This window comes from Prunus mume, linkage group LG4 (genome assembly GCF_029339155.1).
Source record: "Prunus mume cultivar Tortuosa linkage group LG4, ASM2933915v1, whole genome shotgun sequence".
NCBI lineage: Eukaryota > Viridiplantae > Streptophyta > Magnoliopsida > Rosales > Rosaceae > Prunus > Prunus mume.
Genome location: NC_142701.1, coordinates 14,184,852 through 14,196,827, shown reverse-complemented (window position 1 = coordinate 14,196,827; position 11,976 = coordinate 14,184,852). Strand labels below are relative to the sequence as shown.

Sequence of the window (11,976 nt, the reverse complement as noted above, 5' to 3'; positions counted from 1 at the left end):
AGAAGACTCTGGTTTTTTTTCAAAGCTACTTTCAAAAGAAGCGGAGATGAACTGTTCATGAATTTTTTTAAATTCCCAAAATACCATCATTCATTTTAAAAAATGACACCAACTCTACTTCCACATCCAACTCCACCACTTGCACCACCACATTCACTACCTCCACCGCCACTGCCACCACCACCACTACCACCACCTCCTCCAAAGCCTCCGCTTCCACCGCCATCTCCACAACCAACACCACCACATGAGAATATATTGGGAGACGCACATAAATGAGATGCCTTTCTAGATTCTAACCTTATGAACTGCACAAGTAGCTAGCTCAACTAAGAAATGGTTTTGGTCATATAAAAAATTTCTTAGTCAACACCTTTTCTGGATCACCCCCACCTTTAAACATGTTATAGGTGTCTCGCATAACAGGTTTCGGATCTTGGCCAATTTGCATTCATCTGGTATGTGGTTAGAAGAATTATATTAAACTTTTCACTCAATACATGGGAGTAAAAAGCACTTAAAAAAGTGTCACCTGGAATTATACATTCACTCATAAATATACTTGGTTATGCTTGCTCCTACATATGGCCAAAAGTCACTAGCTCAAAACCTACTTTAACTTCATCCATAATCTTCCTCAGATAAAAATAAAAACCTTAATTTTTACTTTTATTCCAATGACATATCTAAGGCTAAAGTGACACACTTTTTTATTTTTTCCACATCAAGTATTATTGTTTTTCAAAATTTAATTATCTCAGTACCTAAAAAAATCATATGGAAATAAGAACCATCAAAGAACTAGTTCCTATCAAGATAGTAAAGTGACAGGCCCCTTTCCCAAAGATCTGATAACAACCTTAGCCAACACCATGTAACTTAATTCAGCAATTCATATCCGTAGCCAACACACTTTTTTTCAACAATAATGTTCAAAGAATATAGCCTGCTATAACTGGATATAATTTTTTTTTTCGATAAATAGTATAGCCGAGGGGCTATATTCGGGACTTTTTTATTTTTATTTTTTTATTAATGCTATAATGGGTCCTTTTTTTAGGGGTGGTTGCGGTTCGGTAACCGCGAATTTTTGCCCAAACCGCAAACCGACACTTTAGCCCATTGGGCTAGATTTATTTCTTCAATTATTTTATTTATACAAGCGATATTGGGGAATTAAAATTTAAATTATTTCCAATACCTCTCATTCTAATGATTTCCAACTATTAGCCCATTGTGCAAGAATTCAAAAAAAAAAAGGATTTTATTTATAACAAATAATATGGGTTAAACCCACAAATACAACAACAAAAAATAGAGATTCGCCAACATTTTGTGGATCAACGAATGTTGAATTTCATAGTATAAAATTGCTTGTATAGGAATTTACTTTTTAAAATGTATCCATCGTAATTTACTTTTTTTCGGCCAAAGACTTGCTTCACTTTAAAGTTAAGCAGTTTAAGATGTTTAGTAAAAATAAAATATCACAATTATTTTAAAAGCAGTGTCCTTTTGACTTTTTAAAAGCAGACTCTGGGTTGCTTTTCAAAGTTGCTTTTAAAAGAAGCAGAGATGAACCTTTAATGAATTCTTTAAATTCCCAAAATACCATAATTCATTTTAAGCAATGACACCACCTCCACTTCCACATCCAACTCCACCACTTGCACCACCACATTCACTGCCTCCATAACCACCACCGCCACCACCACCACCACCACCACCACAACAACCACCATCTCCTCCACCACATCCACCACCACCTCCTCCAACCCTACCTCTACCATCGCCACCATTACCACCACCTCCTCCAAAACCTCCACATCCACCACCATCTCCACCACCATGCTGCCATTACCACCACTACCACCTCCACCACCACCACCCCCACCACCACCACTACCACCACAACCATCACCTCTACATCCACCATCTCTACAACCAATGCCACCACCACCACCATGCTGCCACTGCCCCCACCACCACCCTCCATAACCGTCATCCCCACCACCACCACCACCACAACCACCAACTCCACCTACATCACCACCTTTAATGAATTCTTTAAATTCCCAAAATACCATAATTCATTATAAGCAATGACACCACCTCCACTTCCACATCCAACTCCACCACTTGCACCACCACATTCACTGCATCCACAACCACCGCTACCACCACCACACCAACCACAACAACCACCATCTCCTCCACCATCGCCACCACTACCACCACCTCCTCCAAAACCTCCACATCCACAACCATCTCCACAACCAACCACCACCACCACCACCATGCTGCCATTACCACCACTACCACATCCACCACTACCACCCCACCACCACCATTACCACCACAACCACCACCTCCTCCAAAACCTCCACATCCACCATCTCTACAACCAACGCCACCACCACCACCATGCTGCCACCGCCCCACCACCACCACCTCCATAACCACCATCCCCACCACCACCACCACCACAACCACCAACTCCACATTAATCACCACCACCCCACCACCACCACTACCACCACAACCACCACCTCCTCCAAAACCTCCACATCCACCATCTCTACAACCAACGCCACCACCACCACCACCTCCACCTCCATAACCGCCATCCCCACCACCACCACCACCACAACCACCAACTCCACCTTCATCACCACCTCCTCCACCTCCACCTCCACCACCACCACCACCACAACCACCTCCTCCTCCAAAACCTCCACATCCTCCACCATCTCCACAACCAACACCACCACCACCACCATGCTGTCACTGTTGCCGCTGCCACCACCACCACCTCCATAACTGTCATCCCCACCACCACCACCACCACAACAACCACCTTCATCACCAACACCACCTTCACTCCATCAACACCACTACCACCACATGATTAGTATATAACACTTTCAACACCATGTCTATTTCAGTCATTATTCACAGTTACAACAATTTTATTTTAAAATTTACCAAATGGTTTTAACGCTGCTTTTTGTACTAACAGCACTTTAAAAATATTGTTTACCAAACATGGAGCTGCTTTACTTTACAGCTAAATATTTTCAAATCACAACAAAAAGCAACTTTTTTTAAAAGTCACAACAATTCCAAACTGGGCCTTACATATAACACATTATTTCATTTGTCTACTAGTTGTGCATGTTGTTAAACTTGTGCAACCAACATTCTTTTTTCACCAAGAAATTTTTCCTAAACCTCAAAGAAATTTAGCTAGGAAAACCTTTGGTGGGAAAGGAAGGTTAGGATGGAAATTCAGGCAGAGGCAAGGCTAAAAAACAATCGCGAGCACATGTGATATTACAAAAAATGTAGCAAAGGAATTTTGAACGACCATTTTCCAAATTAAGCAAACATCTTATAATGAAATCACGACTGGAACTTATAACAAGCCCTCATTGGAGTAACAATGTCCAAAAACACAAGATGAACACCGCACCACACTCAGCACACATAATTGCTCAATGGTGTTGTAAATATAAAAAAGATGAGATATCACTTTGTACAATCAAATAGTTCTTCATTCCTCGTTGCCCAAATCATTGAACGCATCACGCAAATCATTGAGCATTTCATCCGACGTCTCCTGTACATGCAGATGAAATGAGTCTCCATTAACAGGAAGAACCAAATTGTCCATGCCACAAAGAAATTCATAAAATTCAAAACCCTCGCACATAAATTTACTAATATGAGATGCAAGTGCTTTGACATTTCATCATCGTTGTCATTGAAACCAGACCAATCTCTGGCGTCCAACATCACCATATCTTTGCATCAGTGCAGCAACGTGACAAGACCATCCCGATTAACTTTTGCACCCTTCAAATTTAAGTACCCAAACTTCACAATTGACAATGCCCCACATCCATGAACAGAGCCTTTGGACAAATCTAAACCATAAAAATTCTTGCAATGTGTTTGTATAATTGCAAGTATTTTCGCCAAATTTAAGCAGGGACCCAATGATAACACCTCCAAGTTTTTCCACTAGCCAATCAACTCTAGGTTCGTGTGTTTGCAATGTGTTTGTACAAATCCTGCCATCTTCCGTTGTCCATTTGCAAGAGTATGACAAGGAATTTAAAAATAATAATAAATAAAAAAGATCGAGCACTGAGACAAAAAGATAACTAAATAATAAACAGAAACATGGGAAAACAATCACCTTAAGTTGAAGAATGCAAGGCTGAATGCATATGGTAATCATTTATAATAAGAACCAATAAGAGAATTAATTGATGGAGCGTTGGAAAATTGTTCATTCAACAAGGACTTTCCGCATTCCAATGCAATGCATGCTCTGGATGTTCCAAACGACATCTCGCATTCCAATGCAGTGCATGCTTTGTAGATTCAAAACGACTTTGCACATTTCAATGCAATGCATTGGTTTTGGAGGCTGATTAGGGCTAAGCACAGTTTGATTAACCGGACCAAGTGGTTGGAACTGCCTACCAAATTGAAACCAATTAAGTTGATGAAGGAAATTATGGGACCAACATCGACTGGCCACTCTCATCTACCGACCACAATCGTTCATGACCAAGCAAATGGTTCGTTGCAGGTCGGTTTCAACGTAGAGAGAGAGCGAGAAGAGAGAGAGAGAGAGAGAGGTTGAAGTACTAATCATGCATTATTGCAATACTTAACATGTGAAGCAGTAGACGTCCTGAATAATGAGGATGGCATAAAACTGCTCGGATGCTAGTGAGCGGAATTTATTCCACCCATTTAGGAAATGCCAATTAAACTCATTTGTTGAAGACCCAAATAAAAGGTAACAATTATAAACTAGAACCCCGATTAACTAACAATTATTCATGGTAATTATCGAACACTATAAATATGGCAACATATGCATGTCCTGCATGTTGTGTATTAACCATATGCTATTGTTGAATGGAATGGTAATGATATACCAAGGTCATAAACTCATACTTGCATAGGAAAGAGAATAAGTCAACTCTAAATTAGATCATGATAATCTTTTTTAAAGTAGTTTAGTCTGCAATGTGTAGAACCATTAATTTAGCCAATCACATATTCATAGCATAAAGTTTTCCATACCTTCAACCACCATCTCCTTCCCCTCTCTCTATATAACCATCTCCCTGGTACTTCATGTGTGCAGCATCAAATGGAAGACGTCCCATCTCCCTCTTGTTGCTTAGGCAACTTAAACCCTCAACATAGTGAGGTGTGGAGCTGGGTTTGAGTTAGTGCGCTAACTAGTTTGTTTTTTCTCCCCTAATGGCTCTATCTTTGAGGTAACCCGGACTAGTAGTAACCGATCCTAGTAAATAAGATATTATTTCATAGAATTGGTTGTTCCCTCTCTCTCCTTTCTTCTAGAGGAATTGAGTCGTTCATTTCGATCTGGCTTCGTTACTATACCCCGGTCTCACTTCTACAACGTACTATCCTAGACCTCTGTCTATCCCGAATTGATATAAATTCATAGTTAGGTTAGCTAGCCCGGTAACCCCGACAAGTGGGAGGGTCTGCACTTTCTCTGTCATATGATTCTGCCAGACAATTCTATTTCATTCATTCTTCATTCAAAACCGCCTACTCCTGGAACCCATAATCTGACGATTCTTTCATATGATTTTTTTCTTGGAATTCGACATCAGTGATCTACAACCATCCTTTCTTCTTTCCATTCCAAAAAGGAATGGTTGGTATGTGGTCCGTCTTTAGAAATACCCCGGGAATCCCCCTTTTGTGATTGTTCCAAAGCGTGCTTCCGTTTCTTGTTCTTCGAGCTCAACCGATCATGCTTCTTTCTCAGTTGTGTGATTCCTAGCTACTAGATTCGGATGTAGGTGAGTCTGATTGTTCTGACTTCAACTGTTGTAAGTTTCCTGATAGCGAACTGGGGCAAGCCTATATAATGATAATGTAATAAAGCAAACTATAAAATACCCAACATCGATCATCAGAGGGACAGTAGCGGACGAGACAAGCTCCTGCGTCTACAATAGATCCTACAGATTTCAACTTCGACACCCGTGTATGTTTCGGATTCATCCTTTTCGGATGCGTCTTCTTATGCTCACCAAATCGAAACTTCATTTCTTCTATACTCGAATCTAAGGAATCTAAGGAATCATTCCAAACATTCCCCACTAGCACACTTCCAGAATCATGGGAAACATAAATATATAAGTTTAGGGGCATCATCTATAATAAAGTAACAAATCAATTATGCAACAATAAAATTATTTTTATAAGTAACATTATATACAGTGGTTTTCATGAAGTCTTATCTCCTCAGCAGTCTTCTGCTTGTGAATGTGGTCGTTCTCAAACAAAATTATTAATGATTCAGGATCCAGGGAATTGTGGTACACAAAGCATCAACCAGTTTTTGTACATATGTTCTTCTTTTGATCCTGAAGAAAACTTCACTTTCATCCTACAAGTGGAAAGATATAAATCACAACACTAGAAATAGCAAGAAAAAACATGATGCTAGATTGGCCCAAGAGATTTGACATTATTAATGGAATTGATCGGGGACTCCTTTATCTTCATCATGTAGGTCTTTTAGGTGTGCAGCGTAACCCGATAAATAGGCCAAGCATGCCAGCTGCAGTTGTAATGTTCAGTGGTGAAGGGTCATTGCCTCAACCTCAAAAACCTAGTTTTTATAGTGAAAGGGATCTCAATGAACTAGAAGTCGATCCTTCTCCTAAAACATTTTTAGCTAATGAAGTCACAGTCCTTTTATACGTGTACAATACGTTTGCTTTCATTATACCGAGTCTTTAAGACATATACGGAAAACGGAAGTACTATTGACAAATACGTATGTACGTGTATAATATGATTATTAAATGGGGAAATGCTAAATTCTTTATACGAGTAATAACTCTGAAAAATTAAAAATTCAAAGGGGGACAATACATATACCTTGGTAATGGCCTAAACGTAATGGATAATGCTCTAGACTAGACTTATCGACAAAGAAAAATCAAGGAGAAAAAGTTTTAAAAAATAAAAAGGCACCCATTAGATATACAAAGAGTATAGGCGACCGGCTATATTGTTCATTTTTATTTAAAACGACCCGCATAGCTCCTATGCAGCCCAATTTATTTATTTCAAAGAGTATCGCCGCGCGACTATATTATACTCTCTAAATAGAACATTTTTAAAAGTACAGCCGCCCAGCTATACTCTACAAATACCATAATCTGAATTTCTCTTTTTTAATTTGTTAATTCTTACTTATGTTTTAATTATTGTTTACTTGGTGAATAATTAGTATTTAAGAATTTTATCAAATTCAAAAATTTTAACAACTAAATACTATTTATTAAGTAATATCATTTATGATGTTAATTAAAATATTTAATACTGATTATTCACTAGAGAAATAATAGTTAGAACATAATTACTAATGAATGTAATTAAATCAGGCTAAGATATTATTTAATTATGAAAATGATTTTTTTTTAATATATAAAAAACCTCTCCCAACGAAATTTCGTCGGCAAAGGTCTATGCCAACAAAACTTGCCGGATTAGGTTTTCCCGGACGAAATTTCATCAGGAGTGGTTTTTTGTCGAGAGAGGTTTGTGCACTTGTGCCGACAAAATTTCGTCGGGAAAGGTTGTTCCGCCCTTTTTTTTTTTCTTTTTTTTTAAAAAATTTTAAATTTTTAAAATTTTTAAATTAGTTTCTTTACTTTTGCTTTTGGGCCAACTTCTTCAATTCAATACATGTAATTAGGTAATACCTTAGCCCTTTTTTAATTACTTTAATTAGTGATTATGTTTTAATTATTATTTCTTTAGTGAATATTTAAATATTTTACTCAATTTCATAAATTATTTGGTAAATAGTAATTAATTGTTTTGAATTAAATAATCATTAAAATACGTGCGTAAGTGTACAATATGTTTGCTTTCATTATACCGATTCTTTAAGACATATACGGAAAACGGAAGTACTATTGACAAATACGTACGTACGTGTATAATATGAGTATTAAATGGGGAAATGCTAAATTCTTTATACGGGTAATAACTTTGAAAATTTAAAAATCGAAGGGGGACAATACCTATACCTTGGTAATGGCCTAAACACGTAATGGATAATGCTCCAGACTATACTCATCGATAAAGGAAAATCAACGAGAAAAAGTTTTAAAAAATAAAAAGGCACCCATTAGATATTTAAAGAGTATAGGCGACCGGCTATATTATTTATTTTTATTTAAAAGGACCCGCATAGCTTCTATGCGGCCCCATTTATTTATTTATTTATTTATTTCAAAAAGTATAGCCGTGCGGCTATACTATACTCTCCAAGTAGAATTTTTTAAACGTACAGCCGCCCGGCTATACTCTACCAATACCATAATCTGAATTTCTCTTTTTTAATTTCATTAATTCTTACTTATGTTTTAATTATTGTTTACTTGGTGAATAATTAGTGACAGGACTCGCCTCGAATTTCCTCGAAATCGAGACGGACCATATATCTGACATCACCCGATGTCGGGCCCACTTAATAAGAGTCGAGACTTTCTACCAAAAAATTTTGGGCAGAGTCTCCTCTGTAAATTGAACATTTCCCAAAATTCAACCTGCTCAAAATTCACAGTTTAACAATCCCAACCAGCAGCATGCTTTAAAGCAAAAAAAAAGTTTACAACAAAGGCCTCCGGCCTCACAAATCAAACCCTACGCGGGCGATAATAGAGCATGTCTAAGAATTTCAGTTCCAACAAGAACAAAGTTCACAGGAATGAAATGATGAAAGAGTTCCCACGAAGGCTCAAGATTTCGGAAGCACACGATCCGACTTCACGGAGCTCGGTCAACTCTTGGTGAAGGGCGCAAAACAGAAAATTATGAGTGGACAAAAATAACGTTCAGTTCAGTGTAAACCATCATAATATAACCCCACCATTTAGAAAATCAAGCCATAAATCCAAATGCATCCCAAAACCATCGTAATCAAGCATATATATATATATATCAAAACAAAACAATACCGGATACCAAGTCCGAAATCCATGAAGAAAACTTTACAAACCCACCATCCAAAATCTTACAAATCCCCCGGTTGGATTGTTTCCCCGGTACAACTAGCTGTTGGATTATATTATATGATATATATATATATAAGCGGACAATATCGTGCTACGGCGGAGCCGATACCAGGATGTGACAATTTGGTATCAGAGCCATTCTATCGTGTGGTACGAGTGTGCCGACGAGGACGTCGAGTCCCTAAGAGGGGTGGATTGTAACATCCCACATCGACCAACGGAGAAGGAGTGATGTTTCTTATATGTATATAGCTGCCTCCATCTAGCACGAGGCCTTTTGGGAGTTCACTGGCTTTGGAGTCATGGGAACTTTGAAGTTAAGCGAATTGGAGTAGAGCAATCCCAGGATGGGTGACCCACTAGGAAGTTGCTCGTGAGCTCCCAAAAACAAAACCGTGAGGGCAAAGAGGGGGCCCAAAGCGGACAATATCGTACTACGGCGGAGCCGATCCCGGGATGTGACAATTAGTATTTAAGAATTTTATCAAATTCAAAAAATTTAACAACTAAATACCACTTATTAAGTAATATCATTTATGATGTTAATTAAAATATTTAATACTAATTATTCACTAGAGAAATAATAGTTAGAACATAATTACTAATGAATGCAAATAAATCAGGCTAAGATATTATTTAATTATGAAAATGAATTTTTTTTTATGCCTCTCCCAACGAAATTTCGTCGGCAAAGGTCTATGCCGGCAAAATTTGCCCCATTAGGTTTCCCACGAAATTTCGTCGGGAGAGGTTTGTGCACTTGTGCCGACAAAATTTCGTGGGGAAAGGTTGTTCCGCCCCTTTTTTTTTATATAAAAAATTTTTAAAATTTTTTTAAAATTTTAAATTAGTTTCTTTACGTTTGCTTTTGGGCCAACTTCTTCAATTCAATACATGTAATTAGGTAATACCTTAGCCCTTTTTTAATTACTTTAATTAGTGATTATGTTTTAATTATTATTTCTTTAGTGAATATTTAAATATTTTACTCAATTTCTTGAATTACTTGGTAAATAGTAATTAATTGTTTTGAATTAAATAATTATTAAAATACATGCGTACGTGTACAATACGTTTGCTTTCATTATATCGAGTCTTTAAGACGTATACGGAAAACGGAAGTACTATTGACAAATACGTATGTACGTGTATAATATGAGTATTAAATGGGGAAATGCTAAATTCTTTATACAGGTAATAACTTTGAAAAATTAAAAAATCAAAGGGGGACAATACTTATACCTTGGTAATTGCCTAAATGTAATGGATAATGCTCTAGACTAGACTTATCGACAAAGGAAAATCAAGGAGAAAAATTCTCAAGCTCAAATTTGCAGCTAAATTTTTTCAGACTTTCAGTCAATTGCAGTGTTCCAAAAATCGGCCTAGGTGGGCTAAAATACCATTTTACCCAACTGTGCTAGAGTTATTTCTTCTAGCGATATTAGTGCTCAAAATGCTCAAATAGATTAATTTATTCTTTATATAATTTTTTAAGAATTCCTAGAATACCATATAAAGAAATGACAATATCTATTTATACATATACATACACACACACACACACATATATATATATATATATAACAATTAAATGTTAAATCTCGGTTTATTATTTGCATTAACACGTCCTATTGAGTAATGGTTAAATTAACTTACTTCATACTGGATTTGGTTTTCATCTTATTAAGGTAAAAATTGTTACCCCAGCCAACAATCACAGAGAAATGGGAAAAACACAGTAACTCCATGCCAAAAATTGTTAACCCTTGGCCTTGCTTTGCCTTCCATTACACGAGGAGATAGTGTGTATTCATACCAATTGGTCTGTTGAATTATTGATCAAGTATTAAATTTGCCGACTGGCAACTTCCCTTTTTATTTTCCTTTTTAATTTCCAAGTATAACGTGAACTTGTTTTTTTTTTTTTTTAATTATTATTATTATTATTATTTATAGTCAAAACTCGCATTTCAAAAGCAAGCAGACCTGCATAGCTCGGACCTCTTCACCTTCCGACCCCTTCCTCAAAGCATTTCTGCTCTTCTTCTTCTCCTTCACTTCCGGAACGGCAGACACCTCCTCAATCTCCTCCTGAATATGGTCCAATTCTACGGCTCTGGAACTCGACCCTGCTCCGATATCGAATTTTCTCGGTCAAAATTTGCAACAAGCCGGCGATGTGGGGCTAGGCGGGCGCTAGGCGGGGGCTAGGCGGCTGGGCGGCCTCCTTGGCGGGTTGGGTATTTTTACGATGCCGAACCTGGAGGACGGCAGCCGAAACAATCGGAGCTTTGAAGAAAACCAATCGGAGCTTTAGTTTGATAGGGAAGCGAAATGGCTGTCACTACGAGTGCAAGCTTTGTGTTAATATTTAAAGAGTATCGCCGTTCGGCTATACTTTTAAAATATTCAAATATGTTAAAATTTAAAGAATCTAGCCGTTTGGCTACACCTTTAGAATATTCGAACGTATTTAGACAGTATAGCCGTGCGGCTATACCCTTGAAATATACATTTTTGTCATATCGTTTTAGGTTTTTGGGGCTAGAATACCACTTTAGCCCATTGGGCTAGAGTTATTTCTGCAATTATTTTATTTATACAAGCGATATTGAGGAATGAAAGTTTAAATTCTTTCTGATACCTCTCATTCTAATGATTTCTAACAATCTATTAGCCCACTGGGAAAGAATAAAAAAATGAATTTTATTTATAACAAACAATACGGGTTAAACCCATAAATACAACTACAAAAAATAGGGATCCGCCAATATTTTATGGATCAAAGAAGGTTGAATTTCATAGTATAAAATTGCTTGGGATTGCTTTTTTTGGCCAAAAACCTGCTTCACTTTAAAGTTAAGTAGTTTAA

At 37.3% G+C, this 11,976-nt stretch overlaps 1 pseudogene; it reads right to left on the bottom strand.

Moving 5' to 3' along the window:
- Positions 1 to 3,553: 3,553 nt before the first annotated feature.
- On the bottom strand, positions 3,554 to 4,080 carry LOC148917962 (uncharacterized; annotated as a pseudogene).
- Positions 4,081 to 11,976: the final 7,896 nt, after the last annotated feature.